At 38.1% G+C, this 27,688-nt stretch overlaps 1 non-coding gene across 1 annotated transcript; it reads left to right on the top strand.

The window, feature by feature from the left end:
- The first annotated feature begins 3,127 nt into the window (after positions 1–3,127).
- LOC120252046 lies at positions 3,128–3,234 on the top strand. Its single transcript, XR_005533598.1, has one exon. It is a non-coding gene; the product is annotated as a small nucleolar RNA R71 (small nucleolar RNA).
- The last annotated feature ends 24,454 nt before the right edge of the window (positions 3,235–27,688 follow it).

Consider the following 27,688-nt stretch of genomic DNA (forward strand, 5'->3'; position numbering starts at 1 on the left):
ATCAATTTTTGAAAGCATAATAAAGAGATTCAATGTAACAAATACATCCTAGGGTTCACAAATACCCAAGTACCCACTAAGGGTTTAGCTCTCCATGGAGTTAAGTACAATCAAAGAAATAGAACGTAAAAGCAATGAATCCATAAAGAAACCCCTCGATAGTCGTGTCGATGGTCTTGTGGAGAGTCCTCTACTCAGTCGCAAAGGATCCTTTATGCGGCCTTGCATACACCTTGCCGGGATAAGTCTTGATGAAAACTCTCCCAATAACCTTCTTCCAAATGACGAGCTGATATCGAGACCCTTAGAACCTCTAAAAACCCTAGCCAATACCCCTAAAAACCCCTAGCAGAGCCCTCTCTCAAGTTGGGAAAAATATGAAGAAAATAATACTAAAATCGAGGGGCTGATTCGACTTTAAATAGGGCTGGAATCGGGGCGACTACACGGGCGTGGATGCTTCACGCGCCCGGTGCACTCCACATGGGGCGTGGATAATTTCCGGACACCCGTGTGGATTCTCCGAACTCGAGTTATCTCGGCCAGTGTGAGCAGTGCATCCATCACGCCCTTGTGTCTTCTGGGATGGAGAGAACTCCTCTGCAGAGATCGCCTGGCGTCGGCAATTACCTGCCACGTGCGTGGTTCACAATGTCGCCCTACGGGGAGTCCACGCCCTGCGATCTCGGGATAATCCGCCCAACTCTGCGGAATTCACACGCCCGTGCGGAAAGTACAGACGGGCATGTGAGAGTCGCATGGTCGTTCACAAGGCGCACCCTGCACACCGACTTCTCTGGATGAGCTTAGTAATACAAATCCACAGGCGCATGGAAATTCCACAAGGCCGTGTGTCTTCACTGGATGCCTTAGAGAAACCTGCAGGCTCTACAAAAAGTTTCTGAATATGTTCACACAGTCAGAGCCTACCTAATATGAAAGTTTCACCAATAAAAAACATGGAATAAAGCTCAAATGACATAACTTCGCCAATTCCACATGAAAACACGCAATTAATATTCAAAGTTCACAAGAAAATCTCAGCACAAGCATCTAAAAAATTAAGACACCAACACTTAACAATTTATTCATGCAAAACACTACATTATTCAACTAAGAAAAACAGTAACCACTTGGGTTGCCTCCCAAAGAAGTGCTTGTTTAATGACACTAAGCTTGACGTACCTTGTCTTACCTCACGTGGGGTTCATGAATGAAAGTTGCCCTCTTACCCATGTCTTGAAAGCATGATGTGCAAAGTCTCTTGAGGGTAGAAGGTGAATTATCGGGCTTCGGACCACCTAACAATGATTCATCCAACTTCTTCGGTTCACGTACGTCTCCAACAGCCTTGGAGTGTTTCCGGTGGTGTCTCCTAGCCTTTTTCATTTTCTGGAGCACTTTCTTCAAGATCCCCGGGGTTGATGGTACTTCTTCTGTCGAACCAAGCATCATTACTTCTTCATAATCCTCCTCATGGTCAAACAAACCTTTATACAGATCCGGATTGAACATCTCCTGCATGTATTCATCAACAATCTCATCAGTAGTGTCTAGAAAATATAAAGTATCATCGAAATTGAGAGAATGCCGCATGGCCTCAGCAAGGCGGTATGTGAGCTTGTCATCTCCAACTCTCAATGTGAGCTCTCCGCTGTCCATGTCAATCAATGCTTTGGAAGTCCGCAAGAACGGTCTCCCAAGTATCAAAGGTACATCCGCATCCTCATCAATGTCTAGCACTACAAAGTCAATCGAAAAAATGTACTTGTCCACCTTGACAAGCACGTCCTCCATGATGCCTCTCGGATGTCGCACTGTTCGGTCCGCTAGTTGTAAAGTCATCCGAGTAGGCCTAGGCTTGGCCAAACATAGCTTTTGAAAGAAAGTGTATGGCATGACGTTGATACTAGCCCCTGAGTCCGCCAATGCCATTTCCTCACCAAGATTGCCAATATTACACGGAATGTTGAAGCTTCTCGTGTCTCTCTTCTTGTTCGGCATGTTCTTTTGCAATACCGCCGAGCATGAAGCATCTAAAATCACTGGAGCACTCTCCTCCAACTTCCTTTTGTTGGTCAACAAGTATTTCAAGAACTTCGCATACTTAGGCATTTGGGCCAATGCCTCAACAAAAGGAATATTAATGTGGAGTTGCTTGAACAAACTTAGGAACTTCTTGTATTGTTCATCCCCTTGGTCATTTTTCAATCTTGAGGGATAAGGGATTCTTGGCTTGAAAGGTGGGGGTGCCACCTCTTTCTTTTTGCTTGTTCCCTCTTCTACCTCTATAACCTCGGGTGCGTATTCTTTTGACTTCTCACTCGGAAGCCTACCTTCAACCGCACAACCACTTCTCAAAGTGATTTTCTTCACATGCTCTCTAGGATTGGTCTCAGTATTGCTCGGCAAGCTTCCATGTGGCCTTTCAGAGAAAGACTTCGCAATTTGCCCCACTTGATTTTCAAGATTATGCAAGGAAGCGGTGTGGTTTCGAAGTATAGCCTCGACTGATTCAAACCTTGTATTTGCAGATTGCACAAATCTACCCAAGTGCTTCTCTAAGTTAGTCATTTGGGTTTCCAAACCTGAGACTCTGCTTTCCACCTGAGGGGCTTGTTGTTATTGTTGGAAACCCGGTGGCCCCATGGCCTTTTGTGAATCTTGATTACTCCATGAGAAATTGGGATGATTCTTACAACCTGAATTGTAGGTATTACTATATAGGTTTCCTTGAGGTCTCATGCCATTACCTACAAAATCAACGTTCTCCCCCGAACAACCATCACCAATAGAAATCGGGCAATCGGAGGGAGCATGTCCTCCACCACACCCGTTGCAATTAGTCATGGCCGCCACTTTATTTGAAGTTAGAAGATCTAACTTCTTTCTCAAATTCTCCACTTGAGCCACCAATGAAGTTACCGCATCTATCTCATGGAGACCGGCCACTTTCTTTTTCTCCCTAGCATTCCATTGGTAGCTATTTAACCCTATTTCTTCAATCAATTGACGGGCCTCATCGGGGGTCTTGCTACCTAAGGTACCTCCTGGCGCCGCATCGAAGAGTTGCCTTGTTCTTGGGTTCAAACCATTGTAAAAGGTTTGAACAATCATCCACTCCGAGAATCCGTGTTGCGGGCACTTTCTCAGGAGCTCCTTGAATCTTTCCCATGTCTCAAATAGAGACTCCAATTCCAACTGAACAAAGGATGAGATCTCGTTCCTAAGCTTTGCTGATTTTCTGGGAGAGAAATAACTAGCTAGAAAAGCTTCCACCATCTCCTCCCACGTGGTAATTGACGCTCTAGGTAACGAGTGTAGCCACTGCTTCGCTATTTCTTTTAGGGAAAATGGGAAGGCTCTCAATTTGATGGCATCATCCGTCACTCCATTTATCTTCAGCATATCACACACCTCGAGAAAACTCTCTATATGACTGTTTGGATCCTCATCGGCCAAACCGTTGAACTGTGCGGATTGCTGCAACATGTGGATGAATGCCAGCTTCAACTCAAAGTTTTGAGCTGTAATCGGGGGAAGCACAATACTCGATTGTGTCCCCAACATTGAAGGTCTGGTATAATCGGATAATGTTCGTTGTTGCTCATTCTGTTCTGCCATGGTTTCAGATCGTTCAACTTCCAAATTAGTAAGAATAGACTGTTCTTGTACAGGCTCTTTCCCTTTTCTTCTAAGTGTACGTTCAAGCTCAGGATCTCCTTCAATCAATGATGAAGGATTCCCTCGGGTCATAACCTGGAGCTGCACCCAAAAAGAAAGAAAAAGAAATCAGAACGATGATAGAATAAGAAGATATGAAATAAAATATATGGTGAAATAGCTAAGAAAACAAAGTGTAAAGTATCTCTAAACGCCTATTCCCCGGCAACGGCGCCAAAAACTTGACAAGATCCCCTTGCGTATATCCCACAAGTGCACGGGTTTGTCGAAGTAATAATCCCGAATGAGCGGGTATCGAATCCATATGGAATAGGGAATAAAAATACTTAATTCGATTCTTAGCTATGTGAAAGATCAATGATGATAAGTGTGATAATGATTCAATTCTCAACAATAAAAGCAACAAGTAAGAGAGCAGAAGTAGAGAAGAGGGTAAGGAAATTGATAAAGATGGGGTACCCGGATAATGCTCCGCCTAGAATAATTGTTTCAAGTGCAAGAACCCTCTATTATGCTTCCTAATCAATGCAATGGTGAGTCATGGAAATCCTTTAATTACATAGTCCCAAATCTAAGGTCAACTATGCCCTAACTCTATACATGTCCCGGAGAAGAAATCGAACAATCTCAACACCTCGAACTCGCATAGAGTTGCAATGAGCTCTAGGGATTCCAAGTGATATATCTCTTCCTAATTATAGACCTAACCCTTTGGTCCAGGTGGAAGATCCCTAACCACAATTGAGCCCTAGATACTAAGATCACCTCAACGCTTCACTCCGTTGCACGCGCAACTAAGCCCTAGCGGAAGTTCATCCCTTAGACCATTCACTCTATTACGGCCGCAAAGAACTTGAGCAACAGAGGTAGAATCTATCATGTCGGAGGGGAAAGGGGATGCTCCTGTACCTCTCGACTCACCTTCTCAACCCTCTCCAACCTAGCTTTGTCTAACGCTCGTGGTGTGTTACTCACTCACAAGGTTACCAACAAGAACTCTCAACCCTAGTGTCACTCTAGAAGAAATGTTTATACAATCAAGCATTCAAGGTTAGAACTCACAATAAACATCAATTTATTGAAAGCATAATAAAGATTCAATGAAACAAATACATCCTAGGGTTCACAAATACCCAAGTACCCACTAGGGGTTTAGCTCTTCATGGAGCTAAGTACAATCAAATAAATAGAATGTAAAAGCAATGTATCCATAAAGAAACCCCCTCGATAGTCTTGTCGATGGTCTTGTGGAGTGTCCTCTACTCGTCGCAAAGGATCCTTTTGTCCGGCCTAGGATACACCTCGCCGGATCGGTGTCGACGAAAGCTCTCCCAATAACCTTCTTCCAAACAACGCGCGATGTCAGAGCCGTAGAAGCTCTCAAAAACCTTAGCCAATATCTCTCAAAACCCTAGCTGAAGCCTTGTCTCAAGTTGGGGAAAAGATGGAGAAAAGAAAATTAAAATCGGGGCTGATTTGGCTTTAAATAAGGTTGGAATCGGGCGACTACACAGGTGTGGATGCTTCATGCGCCAATGTGGAATTTCCACACGGGCATGGATAATTTCCACACACCCGTGTGGATTCTCTGAACTCCTGTTCTCTCGGCCGTATGTGAGCAGGTCTTGCTACATAGACTTTGCCACTCTTGTGTTGCTATAGTACTTTCATTGGAGTACGCATAAGCGGGCACCACGTTCACGTCACGGATCACTTGCTTCTTCAATGATGGGCAAGTTGAGTGGAGCTCTTGTTCTATGTGCATAAGTCGAATGCTCGAGTGTGACTGCCTTTTGTGCCCCTCCAAATGGATGTGCCAGACTCGAATACGAGGAGGTTGGCACACACTCTAGCATCTCACATCGACCCTATGTCTTCGCGTTTAAACCTTAGCAAGATTTCCTCCAAAAATCGGTGCATTGTAATCCATATTGGCTTCTTTCTTTCATAAACGGCCTCACAACTCTACCCGCATAAAAAGTAACATAAAAAAACACATATTAGTGTAAAAACCCGAGAAAAAGTAATGCTCAACATAAGTAATGAACGCTCAGATTCATATCACACAAGCACTTATCAATATTCCCACAATTAAACATAGGATTAGGGTTTTGATTGAAAAATAGGAGCCACGCCTAAAAGAAAAATATAAGATTAAGGTTTTTGATTGAAAAAAATAGGAGGCATTCAAAAACATTTAGGATTCTGGTTTTGATGAACAAATATGACACATTTTTAATATAAAACATATGATTATTGTTTTGATTAAAAAAATAGCGAGATATTCATAAAACAAAAACATAAGACTAGGGGTTTTTCATTCAAAAAAATAGGAGGTATTCAGAAAGAAAAACATAGGATTAGGATTTTGATTAAAAAATAGGAGCCATTAAAAAAAATTTATGATTATTGTTTTGATTAAAACATTTATGTTCATTTTTCTGATTGACTCCTATCTTTCAATCAAAATTCTAATCCTATATTTCCTTTCGGAATGTGCCCTATTTTTTAGTTTTGAATTAAAACCTTAATCCTTTGTTATCTTTTTTGAATGTCTTCTATTTTTTAATCAAAACCCTAATACGTTCCTTTTTTTTCATAATGTCTACTATTTTTTTATGAAAACCCCTAATCATTTGTTTTCACATACTAATGTCTCTTATTTTTCAATCAAATCCCTGATCCTATGTTTTCTTTTCGAAATGTCTCATATTTTTCAATAAAAACCCTAATTCTATATTTTTTTTTCGTAATGCCTAATATTTTTTAAGCAAAGACCTAATCCTACGTTTTTTTGCAATGACTACTATTTTTGAAGCAATACTAGAATTGTACATTTCCTTTTCGGAATGTCTCCCATTTCTTAATCAAAACAATAATCCTTTGTTGTCTTTTTGGAATAGCTTCTATTTTTAATCAAAACCCTAGTCCTATCTTATTTTTGAATATGTACCCTAACTTTCAATTTTTAATAAAGACCCGAATCCTATCATTTGTTATAGTAACGTCTCAATCGTAACCATAATCCTATGGTCTCTTTTCGAAGTGCCTCATATTTTTAATTCAATCCCTAATCCTGTGTTTTTTTTATAATATCTACTATTTTTGAATGAAAACACTAGCTCAATGTTTTCTTAAAGTAATTTATCCTATTTATTATTCGAAATCCTACTCCTATGTTTTCCTATAATAATGTCACCTCTTTTTAAATCAAAACCCTAATCCTATGTTTTCTTCTAGGAATGCCTCCTATTTTTAAATAATAAAAATAGTCTTTCTATTCTTTTAGGAATGCATGCTATTTTTGAATAAAAAAAGCCCTAATCCTATGTTTTTCTTTTTACACAATGTGTCCTATTTTTTTCAATTTAAAATCAAAAACCCTAATTATTTGATTTCTTTTTTTGGAAAAGTCTAATTTTTTAGAATAAAAACCCTAATTCTATCTTTTTGTTTTGGGAATCTCTCCCAATGTTCCCTTTTTCATAATACTTACTATTTTTTTAATAAAAAAATTCTAATCATATGTTTTTCCTTTTCGGAATGTTTATTATTTTTCAATTGAAACCCTAATCCTTTATTTTTTTCTTTTTCGAAATATCTCATATTTTATAATCAAAAACCCAAATCCTATTTTTTTAATAATAATGTCTCTGTTTTTTCAATGAAAAACCAGAAATCTTATCTTTTCTTTAAGGAATGTCTCCCTATCTATCGGGCAAAAATCCTAATCCTACATTTTTTTCTTTTTCGAAATGTGTCCTATTTTTTTAGGTTTTGAATCAAAAACCCTTTTTCTTTTTGTTTTTTTCTTTTTCAGAATGTCTTTTTATTTTTTTGAATCAAAATTCTAATCTTTTTTTTCTTTTCGGAATATCTACTATTTTTTAATCAAAATGCTAATCCCGTGTTTTCTTATCGAACGTCAACTATTTTTCAGTCAAAATCCCGAGTCCTAGGTTTTTTTGTCTTAATGTACTGCTTTATTTTTTTAATCAAAACTAGAATTGTATATTTTCTTTTTCAGAATGTCTACTATTTTTTTCAATCAAACAATAATCTTATGTTTTTTTCATAACGTCTCATATTTTTTTCAATTAAAACCCTAATCCTATGGTTTTTTTTTTTTGGAATGGCTCCTATTTTTGAATCAAAACCCTAATCGTATTTTTTTTCTTTTTTGAAATGCCTTCTATTTTGGAATCAAAAGCCTAATCCTCTGTTTTCCTTTATAAATGTCCCATATTTTTTTAAGTTTTTTTAATCAAAACCCTTATCCTATGTTTTTCTTATAGTAATGCCTCCTATTTTTCGATCAAAAACTAATCCTATTCTTTCTTTTACAAATGCCTCATATTCTTCAAGCAAAACCATTATCCTATGTTTTTTTTTTTTCCGAATGTCAAATATTTTTTAATCAAAACCCTAATCCTATGTTTCTTATAGTATAGTCTATTATATTTTAGTTAAAACCCTAATCCTATGTTTCTTATAGTATAGTCTATTATTTTTTTCGATCAAAACCCTAATCTTATGCTTTATTTTTTGAATGTCTCCTATTTTTTTGAATAAAACCTCGAATCATATGTTTTCTTATATTAATGTGTCATATTTTTCATTCAAAACGATAATCTTATGTTTTCTTACAGTAATATCTCTTATTTTTCAATCAAAACTGTAATCTTATGTTTTTCTTTTTAGGATTGCAAACTATATTTGAATCAAAACCCTAATAATTTGTTTTCTTTTTCAGTAATGTGTCCTATTTCTCATTCAAAAATGCAAATCCTATGTTTTTCTTTTAGGAATGTCTCCTATGTTTTCTTTTCATAATGCCTATTATCATTATTCAAAACTCTAATATGATGTTTTCTTTTTGGAATGCCTACTATTTTTTAATCAAAACAATAATGCCTACAATTTTTTTAAATCAAACCCCTAATCCTATGTTTTCTTATAGAATGACTCCTATTTTTCAATCAAAACCCTAATCCTTTGTTTAATTCTTAGAATGACACCTATTTTTGAATAAAAAAACCTGATCCTTTCTTTTGTTTTTGGAATGTCTGCTATTTTTTAATCAAAACTCTAATCCATTTCTTTCATTTGGAAATGTCCCTTTTTTTCATCTTTTAATCAAAACCCTAATCATATGTTTTCTTATAGTAATTTATCACATTTTTCAACCAAAACAAAAATCCATTGTTTAATTTTAGCAATGTCTGCTATTTTTTAATTACAACCCTAATCCTATGTTTTCTTTTTTTGCTATATCACCTATTTTTCAATCAAAACACTAATTCTATGTTTTCTTTTCGGAATGTCTCCTATTTATTGGTTTTCAATCAAAACCCTAATCTTATGTTTTATTTTCGGAATGTCTCCTATTTATTGGTTTTCAATCAAAACCCTAATCTTATGTTTTTTTTTCGGAATGTCTCTATTTTTCCATTAAAACCCTAATCCTATGTTTTCTTCTCAAAATGTCCCCTATTTTTGAATTGAACTCTAATCCTATGATTTCTTTTCGGAATGTCATCTTTTTTTAATCTAAACCCTAATCCTCTGTTTTCTTTACGAAATTTCTCCTATTTTTTTAACTAAAACATGATCCTATTATTTCTTCTCAGAATGTCTTCTAGTTTTGAATGAAACCTCTAATTCCCTTTTTTTTTTAATGCCTCTTATTCTTATGTTTTGAATAAAAACACGAATCCTGTCTTTTTTTATTGGAATGTTTACTTTTTTCAATCTTTAATCAAAACTCTAATCCTATGTTTTCTTTTAGAATATCTGTTTTTTTTTAATAAAAACTGATGCATTCTCTGCAACTGCATGGGTCGCACACAAGTAATATAGTGGTACCCCATCAGGGGTAGGGTTGTCGAACCACAAGGCTGGAATAAAAATACTCACTCAACTTTGATCTCTAGTGAAGAATAGAATGATGATTAGATTACTTTAAACTATAAGGGTGAATAAAGAGATAAAAGAAAAGGAAAGAAGGAAGTGAAGATAAAGGCAATTGGATTGAGTGTCAATAGTAAGAAAACAATGCCCCACGATGTTACTTAAGCACTTAGTGATGCTCACTCGCTCTCAAGTTTTACCAAGTACATTCTCAGGCTCTAGTGTGTGCTTAAAAGCAATATTGCAACTAACACTATCAAATGCGTCAAGTTTTTGCAAAGATAAACTATGAATTCAAGCTCACCAAGTTATGCGATTCCCAACAAGAATGACGACTATGATAATCCACCATCAAGTTTTTATCTAAGCAACTATGCAAGTCAAGCACTTCAAGTTTTTGCAATACAAGATTTAACAGAATAAACAAAAGAACTCCATAAATCATGAAGAGTACATGTCTTTAAAGCATACAAAGTGACAAAGTTCCCACCTCAGGGCACCATGGCCGGCCAGTCCCTCATGGGTGGGTACAACATGGAGGAGATAACACTAGATATAAAGAAAGAAGACATGACTCCCATCTCTATGAGATTTGCCTCCAATGTCGAGCTCTGTGTGCTAGCACCACTTCCCTTGTGCCTCCAACTCGCTCCTTAATTCCTTAGGAAGTGTAGAAAAGCTTGATCTTGGCTCTCATTAATGTCCTCCGGGTGGAGAAGTAGATCCCTGAACAAAAGATAGAGAGGGAACCCTAAAAACTAGAGTTAAAAGGAGAAGATTTGGGCTTGATACGGTCTGCGCACGAGCGTGTCCAGACCGTGTCATGTCGAGGGAAAGCCGAGTGAAATTGAGTGTCTATGGCTGGAAGATTCAATGAAAGGGACATGGTATTACCTTGACCTTGCAATGATGTGGCACGATCGTATCAGGGGCACCCAGTGGGTGTCGCCTATTCTTTAATAAAATCATCTTTGTTCTGGGGTTTTCACAAGCAAGGACATGATCGTGTCCAGACCGTCTCAGCCTTGGAAGCACCCTTCTACAAATACTTCTTCCTGGATCAACTAAAGGCCGAGATCTTCAGTAGGTGCAAAACGAGCGTGTCGAGCTTGTTTCTAGCTTGAGTACTTGAACTCTTCTTAAATATTTTCTTGTTTTCTTCCCAATTTCACTCCAAATTGTATTGAGCCACCTATTCTTGCCCATATAGCAAAAATACAGATAATAGCACTGCTCGTGTATAAAAGTAAATTTGAGAACAAGTAAAATGATAGATTTAGGGCATGAAAATATGTAAGAAAAAGTACACTCGTCAAAAAAACCCTAAATTTATATTTTCTTTTTCGTAATATCTCCTATTTTTTTAAGTTTTGAATAAAAAAACCACAATCCGATGTCTTACTTTAGGAATGTCTCTTAATTTCCAATTTTTTTAATCAAAAAAACTAATTCTATGTTTTCTTTTTAGAATGTCACCTATTTTTTTGAATAGAAAACCATAATCTAATGTTTTTATATTCATAATGCCTCGTTATTTGCGAATCAAAACTCTAATTCTATTTTCTTTTCTAAATGTCTCCTATTTTTTTAAATTTGAATCAAAAACTTTTTATCGGATGTTTTTTTTTCGGATCAATCAAAAACCATAATTCAATGTTTTTTTAGAATGCCTCATGTTTTTTTAATCAAACTCTAATTTTATGTTTTGATTAAAAAATAAGGTTTAGTAATGTCTACTAATTTTTTTAATCAAAAACCCTAACCAGATGTGTTCCTTTCATAATGTCATCTATCTCACAATTAAAACCCGAATCCTATGTTTCCTTTTCTTAATGTCTACTATTTTTTAGTCAAAACCCTAATCTTATGTTTTTTCTGTTCGTAATGCCGCATTTTTTTAATCAAAAATCTCAATACTATGTTTTTTTAATGGGAATGTGACATATTTTTTTCAATCAAAACCGTAATTCTAAGTTTTTTTGTAGGAATGGTTACTATTTTTTTAAATCAAAAACCCTAATTCTATATTTTTCTTAAATAATGTCTCCTATTTTTCAATCAAAACCCTAATCCTATGGTTTTTTTCCGAAATGACTAAATGTATTCAATCTTTCTATCAAAACATGATTCCTATGTTTTCTTTTCTCAATGTCAAATATTTTTTTGAATCAAAACCATAATCTTATGTTTTTTCTTTGCGGAATGAGTTTATGTTTCCTACCTTTCAATCAAAAACATGAATCCTATGTTCTCTTTTTCTTAATGGATCCTATTTTTTTGAATAAAAAAACCCTAATCATATGTTTACTTTTTCATAATGTCTCATATTTTTTTGTGTTTTTGAATCAAAAACCCTAAATCAATATTTTCTTTTCAGAATGTCTTCTATTTTGCAAACAAAACCCTAAATTAATGGATCCTATTTGTGTTTTGAATCAAAACCCTAAATCCATGCTTTCTTTTCTTAATGTCTCCTATTTATCAGTTTTGAATCAATACCCAAATCATATGTTTTCTTTTCGGAATGATTTCTATTTTCGAATCAAACCCTTAATCCTATGTTTTCTTATAGTTATATCTCCTATTTTTCATTCCAAACCATAATCCTATATTTTCTTTGACAAGGTCCCCTTGCGTATATCCCGCAAGTGCACGGGTTTGTCGAAGTAATAATTCTGGGTGAGCGGGGTCGAATCCACAGGGAGTAGGGAATAAAGACACTCAATTCGATTCATAGCTATTTGGAGTATCAACAATGATAAGTGTGATAATGATTTCAATTCTCAACAATTAAAAGCAACAAGTAAGAGAGCTAAAGTAAGGATGAGGCAAGGCAATCGATAAAGATGGGGTACTCGGATGATGCTTCACCTAGGAAAAATCATTTCAAGTGCAAGAAGTCTCTATTATGCTTCCTAATCAATGCAATGGTGAGTCGTGGAGATCCTTACATACATAGTCCCAAATCTAAGGTCAACTATGCCTAACTCTATTCATGTCCCGGAGGAGAGATTAAATAACCTCTCAACCTCGCACTCGAATAAAGTTGTAATGTGCTCTAGTGTTTCCAAGTGATAAATCACTTCCTAATTATAGACCTAACCCTTTGGTCCAGGCGGAAGGTCCCTAGCCACAATTAAGCCCTAGGTACTAAGATGACCTCAACGCTTCACTCCATTGCACGCGCATCTAGGCCCCAGCGGAGGTTCATCCCTTAGACCATTCACTCTATTATGGCTGCAAAGAACTCAAGGAACGGAGGTAGAATCTATCACGTCGGAGAGGAAAGGGGACGCTCCTGTACCTCTCGACTCACCCTCTCAACCCTCTCCAACCTAGCATTGTCTAACTCTCGTGGTGTGTCACTCACTCACATGGTTAACAACAAGAACTTTCAACCCTAGTGTCACTCTAGGGGAAATATTCATACAATCAAGCATTTAAGGTTGGAACTCACAATAAACATCAATTTATTGAAACCATAATAAAGAAGTTCAAAGAAACGAATACATCCTAGGGTTCACAATCACCCAAGTACCCACTACGGGTTTAGCTCTCCATGGAGCTAAGTACAATCAAAGAAATTGAATGTAAAAGCAATGAATCCATAAAGAAACTCCCTCGATGGTCGTGTCGATGGTCTTGCGGAGAGTCCTCTACTCATCGTCCAAGGATTCCCTCGTCCGGTATAGGATACTCCTCGACGGAAGCTCCCCTACCAACCTTTTTCCTCAGGAATGATGATGTTGGAGCCATAGAACCTCTCCAAAATCTTGGCCAATACCCCTCAAAACCGTAGCCAAAGTCCCTCTCTCAAGTTGGGAAAAAAAGATGGAGAAAAGAATATCAAAATCGGGGCTGAATCGGCTTTTAATAGGGCTGGAATTGGGCAACTCCACGGGCGTGGACGCTACACGCGTCCGTCGAATTTCCACGGGCGTGGATATTTCCACACTGCGTGTGGATTCTCTTTTCTCTGATTTCTCGGCCGGCTGTGAACATAAAAACACACATATTAATGTAAAAACCTGAGAAAAGTAATGCTCAACAAAAGGAATGAACGCTTCGCATTCATATCGCACAAGCACTTATCAAACTCCCCCACACTTAAGCTTTTGCTTGTCCTCAAGCAAACATTAAAAACATTCCGTGCATCAATGAAGAAAAATATTGAAAGTGCTTGGCCTTAGGTTCACCGAGGTATACAAAGAAAGTATTCTACAAGTAAGAAAAAAATTTCAACACTAAATACGAAAAAAATCAATGCTCTAGCTAAAAAAACTTGAATCAAAAAAAGGACATCAAACCCAAATTTCGTGTAAGTGTGTGAACTCACTCAAAAACAACCCAAGTTATACTCCTCAAAGTTCTAAGTACAAGGGACTTATTTATCTACAAAAAGTGATAAAAAAATTTTTTAAAAGATGGTAGTAGCTTCATACATCCTCTAAGGTAGCCCTTTCCAAAGCGGCCGCTAAGGTGGCTTTCACACTTTTGAGGTGGTAGCTCTTTCTACCCGGAGTGGTAGCTTTCACTCATCCTATGAGATAGCTCTTTCTCTCATTAGGGCATAACTAGTATCCGACTTGTGAGAGTAGCTTCATACTTCATAGGTGGTAGCTCTTTCCACCCAACAAACACAAATAAACAATAAAACTATTTTTTTTTCAAAATTTGGCAAAAGAAGTAAACCTAACTAGTCCCTTTAATATCAAACATGAGTTTCCAATAGATTTCAAAGAGTGAGTAGTGAACTAAGTGTAAATCGGGCAAAAATTCCTAGAAATTCAAGCAAGAACTAGAGCATGAAAAAAATTCAATGTTAACAATTCTCCTAGACTTAAGAATACAATCATTGCAACTAAGGTGAACCGCCATTGGCTAAGTGAGCATATATCAATCAAGAACAATAGAATAGATGTGTGCATTATGAAACTCCCCTCGACACTTAAGTTGTACATTGTCCTCAATGTACTCATGCAAGCTCACTCAAAATATATCATTCAAAAATAGATGTGGGAGAAGCAATCAAAACAATACTCCCCTGACTCCTAGTGTTGCGTTTGATGAAGCTAATTCATTGGGGAGTAGTGTTTCAACAGGTTAGTGAAGCTCATGACGGCCAAGTCTTTGAAAGCACCTTGGCCCTGCCCATAACTAAGTCTCAATTCCCAAGATGACAAGACCATCTGCATGCATACACGAGGAGGTTCGGTGAAGCTCAAGAAAAACAAAAATAATTCGAGTGTATAAAAGATGAAGCAATGAATACAACTCGATAAATGCAACATAACATAAACTCGGAAGGAAAAAAATCCTTTCTACGAGTGAACAAGTCTAAAAAAACAAGAAAAATAAAAATATAGTAAAATGCATGAAAAGTAAAAAGAAAGGTCAAGTGTCGGAGTCGCTCTCGGGCTCCGCTGCTGCTGCTGCTGAAGTGGAAGCATATAGTGGGTCCTCCTATGCTGGGGTCAAGAATGGAGGTGCTGGAGAAACTAAGGGGGCCTGAAGAGTCCTCGGCTACAATCAAATGATGAGGCACGCTCGCCTAGGATCTCGTAATCTGTCGAAACATGCCATGAACTCGTCTGAGTGGCTCGTAGCCCTAATATGGCAACCTCGTCGAGCCTCGACCCACCCGTCCGTATCACTCCCAAGGCGCTTTCGAGTCTCTCAAAATGATCATGAGCTCGAGATGGTGGAAATATACGCACGGGTGTGGTTCCTCTGCCGCTGGAGGTGTCTCAGTCTCCATCGGCGCTGGTTGGGGCTCGGGAGCGGACTGAGATGCCCCAGCTTCATCTTCAAATGGTATGTTCAGCACATAAACACCATTTGAATATTTTTCGGATCAACCCCATGAGCCTCATTGTCTCCAACCCGAGTGGAGCTGGTATTATCGCTTTCTCGGTTCCGCTGATTTTATCTCGCAAACCCATCCCCACAATGAGTCTAGTAATATATGGACCCGAGAAGATGACACCCAATCGAGGATATTGTCCTTGATGCTTCAAATACTCCGCTAAAATGTGTCCCAGATGGATCGGTTCGTTCCAAACCATGGTGTACAAGTACAGAAGCTCTTGCTTGTTGATGACTCCCGTGCTATCACCGCGACCACTCACTGACCTGCTTATGATGGCGTGAAGATATCTGTAACTGGGTTGAGATAAACATGAGGCCTTAGACACTCTTTGTTCATAACGCCCCTTTCCACATAATAATGAATACGCCTCAATGGGAGATAAACCCGTCATGTCAATTGGGAGATTCTCATACTCCTCAGTTTCAGTATACTCTTCATCATATAGACCAAGTCTAGTGGAAAACTGTGTGACACTCATACTGTGATGCTGCCTAAAAGCTCTGAACTGAATCGCGTTGACACTATCAAAATGAGCATAAGAGCAGTCGAACTCAAACGAAGCAAGTACCTCCAAAGTGAGTGTGCAGATAGCAGGGTTATGAATATTCAATAACTTGTGCCAATTACTGACCAATAATAATTTCTCGACCTCGTCAGCCATATCATCCGCTAGTTGCACCTTCCTAAGTAACCCAACATCCAGAATTCGCGTTTGACCAAACTTAAGCTTCTCTAACCGCTCAAACCGAGCTTGATGCGTAGGGAGTGTGAATTCCATAACTTCATGCTCAGGGGCAGGCTTTTGAGGCCGCTTAGCAACTGTTTTCTTCGATTTGGTAGCCATACCTGTATGTATTAGAAAAGGAAAATCAATCAGTTCCATTCAAGCGGCATAAAAATAAGAACACACGGCCGTGTGGAAATTCCGCACGCCCGTGTGCTTCCACGGGGCGTGAAGGCTCATGGCCCATGTAGCCAATCTCCATGCCACCTCTCTATCTCACTTCCATATCATCTCAAAAACAAATCATAACTAGTTTAGCAAGAAAATGATGTGTTTTGACCACTTAAATCGCAAGTAATCAGTTAGATTCAAACGAAATCGAAAAAGAGAGGAAATCAAGGCTTACCGATGAGCTGCACTTAAACACCCTTACAATCCACAAAATACTCAATCAATCAGCTCGAAGATGATAGTAGCAGGGGACAAGACTGTCAGAAAAATGCTCTTTGGGCAGCTTAGGTTTATTTGAGGGGAAGGGTCCTTTAAATCCTGGAACTCCACACGGGCGTGCGGGAGGCGTGCACGCCCGTGCGCCTTCAAACGAAGGGTTCACAGGGGTAGATGCACGCCCCTGTGGCCTTGCTGGATATTCGAGAAAAGTGTATACACGCCCGTGTGGAAATTCCGCACGGGCGTGGACTTACACATGCCCAACTCACAGGGGCAGCCCCACGCCCCTGTGTCTTCTCGGGATGAAGAGAACTCGTCTGCAGAGACTCACACGGGCGTGCGGAAATTACCCACGCCCGTGCGTGGTTTACAAGGTTGCCCACAGGGGCGAGTCCACGCCCCTCTGTGCTCTTGGGAAAATCCACCCAACTCTGTAGGAATTCACACGCCGGTGCAAAAATTACCGACGGGCGTGTGACATGCGAATGGTCGTTCATAGGGGCAGCTGCACGCCCTTGTGCCTTCTCTGAATGAGCTCGCAGTATACACCCACGGGCGTGTGGAAATTCCACACGCCTGTGTGTTTTCTCTATATGACTTAGAAAAACCTGCAGGCTCTGCAGAACTATTCTGAACATGTTTACACACTTAGAGCCTGCTATATTATTCAAAATTTACCAGATAAAAACACGAAATAGAACTCAAATGACCAAACTTCGCCAACTCTCAACAAAACACACAATGAGTACTTTTAAAAATACCACAACAAAATCGCAGCACAAGCAATTAAAAATCGAGACACCAACACTTAACAATTTATTCATGCAAACAAATTAAACTAAGAAGATAGGAAAACAGTAAACACTTGGGTTGCCTCCCAAAAGCTCTTGTTTAACGTCACTAAGCTTGACATACCTTACCTTACCTCATGAGGGTTCATGGAGGAAAAATACTTCTCTATTGTCACTGCAAATTTCTCCACCATGGTATGGTTTCAGCCTATGTCCATTCACCTTGAATGTGCTCTTCTATGGATGACTAATCTCAATGGCTCCATGAGGTGAAACTTCAGTTACGTATACGGACCAGACCACCTTGATTTAAGTTTCCCCGTGAATAAACATAGATGGGAGTTGAATAGTAGCACCTGGTCGCCGACTTTGAAGTCTTTCTGTGTTTTAATATGCTTGTCATGCCACTTCCGAATCCTTTCCTTATATATCCTTGCATTCTCATATGCCTTCAGCCTCTATTCATGTAGCTCATTGAGATGTAATATTCGTTGCTCTCCAGATCTGCGCAAGTCAGAATTCATCACTTTAATTGCCCAATACGCTTTGTGCACTAATTCCACCGGTAATTGGCAAGATTTTCCATACACTAGATTATAGGCAGTGGTCCATATTGGCGTTTTGTATGCGGTTCTATGAGCCCAAAGCGTGTCGTCCAACCTTTGAGACCAATCTCGTTTACCTTGTTCCACTGTTTTAGTTAAGATTCTCTTGAGCTCTCTGTTTGTAAACTCCACTTGCCCACTCGTTTGCGGATGGTAAGGTGTTGCAAGACGATGATGAACCCCATAATGCTTTAACACTTTCGCCAGTTGTGTATTACAAAAATGTGTTCCCCGATCGCTAATGATAATTCTTGGAGTTCCGAAACGAGCAAATAACTTCTTAAAAAATTTCACCATAGTTCTTGCATCATTAGTTGGAAGAGCTTGGGCTTCCACCCACATGGAAACATAGTCAACTGCTACTAAAATGTATTGATTGCCATTGGACTTTGGAAATGGTCCCATGAAATCAATTCCCCATACATCAAACACCTCGCAAAAATTGCATAGGATTTTTGAGGCATCTCATCCCTTCGTGATAAGTTTCCAACCCTTTGACAACTATCACATTGTAAAACGAATTGATGAACATCTTGGAATAAATTCGGCCGAGAGAACTCAAAGACTATAACCTTCTTTGCGGTTTGACTTGACGCATAGTGCCCCCCCACTGGGCATGAGTGACAATGCGCAATGATGTTCCACCCTTCCTCCCTAGAAACACACCTTCGCACCACCTGATATGCACAAATACGGAATAGGTACGGATCTTCCCAGAAAAAATTCTTAAGGTCACTGAAAATTTTTTTCTTCTGTTGAAAGCTTAAGCCCTGCTTCGATACCTTTCCTGACAGATAGTTTGCAAAATCCGCAAACCATGGGGTATCTTCTAATTTTTATTCCTGTACCGCATACAGATGTTCTGCAGGGAAGAAATCATTATCTTCCTTGCTTGCCGGTTCTTGCAATTCACAACCCTCTAATCTCGACAAATGATCGGCAACCACATTCTCTGTCCCCTTTTTATCTTTGATTTTCATATCGAATTCTTGCAACAACAATATCCACCGAATCAATCTTGGCTTCGCATCTGCCTTGTTCATGAGATAGCGGAGTGCAGAATGATCTATAAACACGGTGACATCAGATAGGATGAGATATGTTCTGAATTTATCAAAAGCATACACTACTGCTAATAGTTCCTTTTCAGTAGTGGTGTAATTCTCTTGTGCACTTGTGAGAGTCTTGGTAGCATAATAGATCGGTTGAAATTGCTTATTTCTTCTCTGACCCAAAACCACTCCCACTGCATAATCACTAGCATCACACATTACTTCGAATGGCTCATCCCACTTTGGTGTTGTTAGGAATGGTGCTTGCACTAACTTCTCTTTCAATACATTGAATGCATTCAGACAGTCGTTTCTGAAGTCAAAAGGGGTATCCTTCTCCAGAAGTTTGGTCAACGGTTGGGAGATTTTCGAAAAGTCCTTAATAAATCTTCTGTAAAAACCTGCATGACCCAAGAAACTATGGATCCCTTTTATATTCATAGGTGGTGGAAGCTTGTCAATTATCTCAATCTTCGCCTTATCCACCTCCATACCTGCCTGAGAAATCTTATGTCCAAGGACAATGCCTTCTTGTATCATAAAATGACATTTGTCCCAGTTAAGGACAAGATTTGTCTCTTCACATCTCACTAATACTCTTTCCAAATTGTTTAACAAGCATCGAAAGAGTCCCCGAACACTGAAAAATCATCCATGAAAACTTCCATAATATCTTCGAGAAAGTCATCAAAAATTGCCGTCATGCAGCGCTGAAATGTTGCAGGGGCGTTACACAACCTGAAAGGCATTCTTCTATAAGCAAATGTTCCATAAGGGCAAGTAAATGTGGTTTTCTCCTGATCTTCTGGGGCTATCGGAATTTGAAAGTATCCTGACATGCCATCTAGGAAACAGTAGAAATGATGCCCCGCTAGTCGCTCCAACATTTGGTCAATGAATGACAAAGGAAAGTTATCTTTCGGAGTGACGTCATTTAGTCTTCTATTATCTATGCGAGACTCGCCAACCAAGAATGCTTGTCCTCATGGGGATTAACTCATTCTTTTTCATTCCTCACTCATCATTATTCTTCCTTTTTTCGGGATAACTTGGGTCGCACTCACCCACTTGCTGTCGGATATGGGTTAGATAATTCTTGCATCCAAAAGTTTTATTACCCCCACCTTAACAACCTTCTTCATATTTGGGTTCAATCTTGACGAGGTTGGATCACGCATTTCTAGTCATCCTCCATTAGGATCTTATGACTGCAGAATGATGGATTTATACCCTTAATGTCGGAGATCTTCCATGCGATGACTGATTTGTGCTTTTTCAACATGCTAACAAGCTTATCCTTTTGTTCCGCAGATAAGTTCAACGCCACGATTACGGGGAGTTTAGAGTCCTCCATTAGGAATGCATATTCCAAATGTGCTGGAAGAGTCTTAAGCTCAAGTTCTGGTGGTTCGACAATTGACGGCCACAAGCTACCCTCCTACAATTTATCAATCTCCTCGAAATCATTCGCCTCATGTCCATGCTACTTTCTTCCTTTTCCACCGGAAATCTATTTCTTTACAATCGCACTCGGATATCAACGTGTCCATTCCACGAATTCCAAATTTGAAATAGCAACTCCAACTGAAAAGAGTTCTTGCTTCTGATCTTGATAGGAAGAATCAAACCTAGCAAGGATTCTTTCTACACTCTCCTCGAACTGGTCACTCATTGACACTAAAGTGGATTCTTCAAACTGCTTTATCACATTATCTAATTCACAGCTTTACCCTTGAATCCTGGCGATGTACTCTTCAACAGATTCTTCTAATGGCTGTTGAGTTGTACATTGTCCATGGTAAGAATAACACGATATGTCATTCCATGCAACTGTTTGAACTTTCTGCTCTATGTGTTCAACCATCCTCATGATAGGGTCAAATGATTCAAACATGTTGATCATTTTTCTGCAACAAAAAAAGAAATAAGGAAAAAAATTAGAGCAATGATAGAATAAGAAAAATATGAATTAGAATGTGTGGTGAAATAGCTAAGAAAACAAAGTGCAAAGTATCTCTAAACGCCTAGTTCCCGGCAACAGCGCCTAAAAACATGACAAGGTCCTCTTGCATGATATCCCCTGCAAGTGCACGGGTTTGTCAAAGTAATAATCCCGGGTGAGCGGGGTCGAATCCACTGTGGAGTAGGTAGTAAAAGACACTTAATTCGATTCTTAGCTATGTGGAGTATCAACAATGATAAGTGTGATAATGATTCAATTGTCAACAATTAAAAGCAACAAGTAAGAGAGCAAAAGTAAGGAGGAGGCAAGGCAATCGATAAAGATGGGGTACTCGGGATGATGCTTCACCTAGGAAAAAAATCGTTTCAAGTGCAAGAACTCTCTATTATGCTTCCTAATCAATGCAATGGTGAGTTCTGGAGATCCTTACATACATAGTCCCAAATCTAAGGTCAACTATGCCTAACTCTATTCATGTCCCGGAGGAGAGATTAAATAACCTCTCAACCTCGCACTCGCATAAAGTTGTAATGTGCTCTAGGGATTCCAAGTGATAAATCACTTCCTAATTATAGACCTAACCCTTTGGTCCAGGCGGAAGTTCCCTAGCCACAATTAAGCCCTATATACTAAGATCCCCTCAACGCTTCACTCCATTGCACGTGCAACTAGGCCCCAGCGGAGGTTCATCCCTTAGACCATTCACTCTATTATGGCCGCAAAGAACTCAAAGAACGGAGGTAGAATCTATCACGTCGGAGGGGAAAGGGGACACTCCCTGCACTTTCTCGACTCACCCTCTCAACCCTCTCCAACCTAGCTTTGTCTAACGCTCATGGTGTGTCACTCACTCACAAGGTTACCAACAAGAACTCTCAACCCTAGTGTCACTCTAGGGGAAATATTCATACAATCAAGCATTCAAGGTTGGAACTCACAATAAACATCAATTTATTGAAAGCATAATAAAGATGTTCAAAGAAACGAATACATCCTAGGGTTCACAATCACCCAAGTACCCACTAGGGGTTTAGCTCGCCATGGAGCTAAGTACAATCAAAGAAATTGAATGTAAAAGCAATGAATCCATAAAGAAACTTCCTCGATGGTCATGTTGATGGTCTTGCGGAGAGTCCTCTACTCGTCGTCCAAGGATTCCCCTCGTCCCGGTATAGGATACGCCTGACGGAAGCTCCCCTACCAACCTTCTTCCTCGGGAATGATGATGTCGAGCCGTAGAACCTCTCCAAAACCTTGGCCAATACCCTCAAAAACCCTAGCTGAAGCCCTCTATCAAGTTGGGGAAAAGATGGAGAAAAAGAATATCAAAAATCGGGGCTGAATCGGCTTTAAATAGGGCTCGAATCTGCAACTCCACGGGCGTGACGCTACATACGCCCTGCGCGGAATTTCCACACGGGCGTGATAATTTCCACACGCCTGCGTGGATTCTCTTTTCAATGATTTCTCGGCCGGGTCAGTGAATGCAGGTCGCTATCACTATTGCTACAACCGTCATGGGTGCTCTTATCATTCTTACTAATGTAAAAACCTGAGAAAAGTAATGCTTAACATAAGAAATGAACGCTTCGTGTTCATATCGCACAAGCACTTATCATTCTTATTGTAATGTCTCCTATTTTTTAATCAAAACCCAAATCTGATGTTTTTCTTTTCAGAATGCCTACCATATTTGAATAAAAACCTAATCCTTTATTTTCTTTTCATGACACCTCCTTTTTTGAATAAAAATACTAGTCCTATGTTTTCTTTTCGGAATTCCTCCTTTTTTTGAATCAAAACCGTAATATCATGGTTTCTTCTGTGAATGAATGGTATTTTTAATGTCTTCAATTTTTGAATCAGAACCCAAATCGTATGTTTTCATTTTAGAATGCCTATAATATTTGAATCAAAACCTAATTCATATGTTTTCTTTTCATAATGTCTCCAATCTTTCAATCATAACCTTAGTCATATGTTTTCTTTCGTAATGCGTCTTATTTTTCAATAAAAATCCTATTTGTTATCCTATGTTTCCTTTCCATAATGTCTCCTATTTTTTAATTAAAACACTAATCCTCCGTTTTCTTTTCATAATATCGCACACCTTTCAATCAAAACCTAAATCCCACGTCATTTTTCTTAATGTCTCCTATTTATTAGTTTTGAATCAAAACACTAATCCTTTGTTTTCCTTTGGAAATTTTCACTATTTTTTGGGTTTTAATCAAAACCTTAACCTTATTTTTTCTTTAGTAAAGTCTATTATTTTTAAATCAAAACCCTAGTCCTATGTTTTTTTTTTTGAAATGTCTCACATTTTTCAATCAAAACCGTAATACTATGTTTTTTTTCTTTGATTGTCTACTATTTTTTTCATTTTTCAATAAAAAAACCCTAATCCTTTCTTTTTGAATGGCTTTTGATTTTCTAACTAAAAACCCTAATCCTATGTTTTCCTTTTTGAATGTCTGCTATTTTTTAATCGAAGCCATAATCCTATGTTTTCTTTTGAAAATGTCACATATTTTTTTTTGTTTTTAATCAAAACCCAAATCCTATGTTTTCTTATAGCAATGTCTCCTATTTTTTCAATCAAAACACTAATCCTATTTTTTCTTTTTGGAATTTCTCATGTTTTTAAATCAAAACCCTAATCCTCTGTTTTCTTTTCATAATGCCTCTAATTTTTTTGTAAAAATCTTGATCCTATGGTTTTTGTTCAAAATTTCACATAACTTTCAATCAAAACTTGAATCCTACGTTTTCTTTTTCTTAATGTCTTATATTTATCGGTTTTGATTGAAAAAAACCTAATCCTTTTCATTTCTTTTTAGGAATTTCTGTAATTTTAAAAATCAAAACAATAATCCTATGTTTCCTTTTTCTAATGTCGCATATTGTCTAATCAAAATCCTAATCCTATATTTTCTTTTCCGAGTGACTCCTATTTTTGAATCAAAACACTAATCCTATATTTTCTTTTCGAATTGTCTGATATTTTTTAATCAAACCCTTATTCCTTTGTTTTTTCTGGAATGTCTAATCGTTTTATTTCAAAACCCTGGTCCTATGTTTTCTTATAGTAATGTGTCCTATTTTTTAGTTTTGAATCAAAACCCTAATCCCGTGTTTTATTTTTGGAATGCTAACTATATATGAATGAAAACCTTAATCCTACGTTTTCTTTTGAAAATGTCTCCTATATTTCAAAGAAAACCCTAATCTAATGTTTTCTTTTCTTAGTGTCTCCTATTTATTAGTTTCTAATTAAAATCCCCCACCTATGTTTTTCTTTTTCTTTTTGTCTCCTATTTATTAGTTTTTCATAAAAACACTAACCTATTGTTTCTTATCGGAATGTCTCCTATTTTTTTCAAGAAAAATACCTAATCCTTTCTTTTTCATTTGGGAATGTTTGTTTAGTTTTTATCAAAACACTAATCCGAAAGTTTTTCTTTTTCGTAATGTTTAATATTTTTCAGTATTGAATCAAAAACCTAGTCCTTTGCTTCATTTATGCAATGTCTCATATTTTTTTAATCAAGACCCTAATACTATCTTTTTTTTGGGAAATCTCTGCTAATTTTTTATGAAAACCCTAATCCTATGTTTTCTTTTTCGAATGCCTCCTATTTTTGAAAAAAATCCTAATCCTATGTTTTCTTTTCGTAATGTCTCCTACCTTTCAATCACAATCTGAATCCTATATTTTCTTTTCCTTTTTAAATGCCTGGTAGTTTTGAATCAAAACAATAATCCCATTTTTTTTAGTAATATCTCATTTTTTTCAATCAAAACCCGAATCCAGTGTTTTTCATTTTAGAATGGCTTTTTATTTTTTTCAATCAAAAACCCTAATCCTATGTTTTCTTTTTAGCGATGTCGGTATTTTTAATTAGAATAATAATCCTATGTTTTCTTTTTGGAATGTCTACTATTTTTGAATCAAAACAGTTATTCTATGTTTTCTGGCAGTAATGTGTCCTACTTTTTAGTTTTGAATAAAAAGCCTAATACTATGTTTTCTTTTCGGAATGTCTACAATCTTTCAAAAAAAAACCTAAATCCGTAAGTGTACGGGTCACACACAAGTAATACAATGGTACCCCGTGAGGGGTAGCGTTGTCTAACAATATGGACTGGACTTAAAGTACTAATTCTTCTTCTAATCTCTAGTTAAACTCGAATAGGGGTTGGTTTACAAAGAGAAAATAAAACATGTAAAGGATAGGATAGGTGGAATTATCAAGTAGATTAGGATCAAGTGTTCACCAGCAAGAAAACAATGCCTCGGGATGATTCCTATGAGCTATAGCATGCTGACTGACTTCTAATGCTTACAAGATACATTTTATGGTTCTTGTGTGTGCTCAAGAGCATTGTTGCATCTTAAATTCTCAAATAAACCAAGTATTGCTAAGGTAACTGTGGTTTCATACACATCAAGGTTTGCTATCACACGAGGCAACTACAACTATGGCACTCCACACATCGAGTTTTACCTAAGCAACTGTGCAAATAAAACAGATCAAGTTATATAAACACAAGATTAAACACAAGAGAAAAAAAAAGAACTCTGCAAATCATTAGAAAAAAGTATTCAAAGCATACAAAGCATCATAGCTCAACATCACTGGTTATTATGGACGGTTAGCCCTTTATGGACGGGTACATGGAAGAAACAAATAAAAATCTAAGGGAATAAGACATGACTCCCTCCTTCTCAAGATATTCTTCCTAGTCGAGCTCCGTATGCAAGCCCCATTTCCCTTGTGCCTCCGACTCATCCTTGATCCCCTTAGATGGTATGGTAAAGCTTGATCTTCTCCCTCAACAAAGTCCTCCCGGTTGAGAAGAAAATCCTTGAATAAAGATAAGATTGAATCCTTAGAAGCTTGAGACACCCCTTGCGTGTGACCCGTAAGTGCACAGGTTTGTCGAAGTAATAAATCTCAGATGAGTGGGATATTGTATGCACAGAAAATAAGGAATAGAAACACCAAGTTGCTACATAACTAAGTGGAGATGGTGTGGATAAAGATTGATGCAAACAAACTAAAGAAAACAAGAAAGAGAGGCATAATAATGTGAGATAAAAGGCAATCGATAAATGTCGGGTGCTCGGACATTGCTCCCACTAGGATTATTGCTTCAAGTGCAAAACCAACTGTTATGCTTTGTAACTGATGCTTAATGAGTTGTTAACATCCTTAAATACACGGGTCCCAAACCTAAGTTCAACCATGACTAATCTGCACACTATACCACGACGGAGAAATTAACCAGCCTCAACACCCGACATCAGTGCAAAGTTGCTAGAAGCTCTAGGGATTTCAAGTGATAAACCCGTATTCCTATATGTAAATCTAACCCTTTGGTCCAGGCGAAAGATCCCTACCCACAATTAAGCCCCAGGAGTTAAATTCACATCAACGCTTCACTCTGTTGCTCACGCAACTAAGCCCCAGCGGAGTTCATCCCTTAACCCTTCACTCTATTATGACCGCAAAGAATTCTTGGAACATGGAGATAGGGTTAATCACACCGTAAGGGAAAGGGGATGCTCTGCTACCTCTTGACTCACCCTCTCGACCCTCTCTAATCTTACTTTGTCTAACCCTCATGGCGTGTCACTCACTCAGAAGGATTACCAATGTAGATTCTCAATCCTAGTGCAACTCTAAGGGAGAAATCATTCAACAAGCATTCAAGATTGGAACTCAATTAAAGACATCAATTAAGTAAAGCATAATAAAAGATTAATAAAACAAACATATCCTATAGTTCACAAAACCAAGTACCCACTAGGGGTTTAGCTCTACATGGAGCAAGATACAATCAATGATAGAATCGAAAGTAAAAACATGTAATCCATAGTAAAACCCCCTCGGTATTCGTGTCAATGGTATTATGGAGTAGCTTCTTCATCTGCAAATGTCCCCTTGTCAAGCCTAGGGCACACCTCGCTGGATCGGTGCTGATGAAAGCTCCCCCAATAACTATCTTCGAAGATAAACACGGTGTCGAAGCCGTACAACCACTCCAAATGCCTTGCCAAAGCCTCTCTAAACCCTAGCAACGAGCGTCTTAAAAGTTGGAGAAAAGATGGGAAAAGTGTTGAAAGATGGATCCTCAAATTGGTACAAGTTGTGGCTTTATAAAAGACTAGAATCGGGCATCCACACGGGTATGTGGAATTTTCACACGCCTCTGTGGATTTTTGAAAATATGATTTTTTGCATGCTGTGAACAGTAACTACTACAGTGCTCCGCCAAAATACTCCCAAATCCACAATTTTCATCGAGGCAACATAAACGAGCACACGTCTATGGCGTAGATCGTGTCGCTTCTTCAATAAAAGGTCTCATTGGTGAAAATCTTGCCATCATTGCACAAGTTGGGATAGGCGAATGTGACTGCCTTTGTGCCCCTCCAAGCCATTGTAATTGCTTGAGTGCATGGAGGTTGGCACACATTCACGTATTTTCAATCACAACTTGTGTCTTTACATTTGTTCACTCCAATACTTCATCAACAAAGTATAATCGCAATTTACTTTGGCTTCTTTCTTTCATATTTTTCTTCACAACCCTTCGTGCATGAAAGTTCACAAATACACATGCATTAGCGCTA

The sequence above is a fragment of the Dioscorea cayenensis genome, chromosome 20 (assembly GCF_009730915.1).
Source record: "Dioscorea cayenensis subsp. rotundata cultivar TDr96_F1 chromosome 20, TDr96_F1_v2_PseudoChromosome.rev07_lg8_w22 25.fasta, whole genome shotgun sequence".
NCBI lineage: Eukaryota > Viridiplantae > Streptophyta > Magnoliopsida > Dioscoreales > Dioscoreaceae > Dioscorea > Dioscorea cayenensis.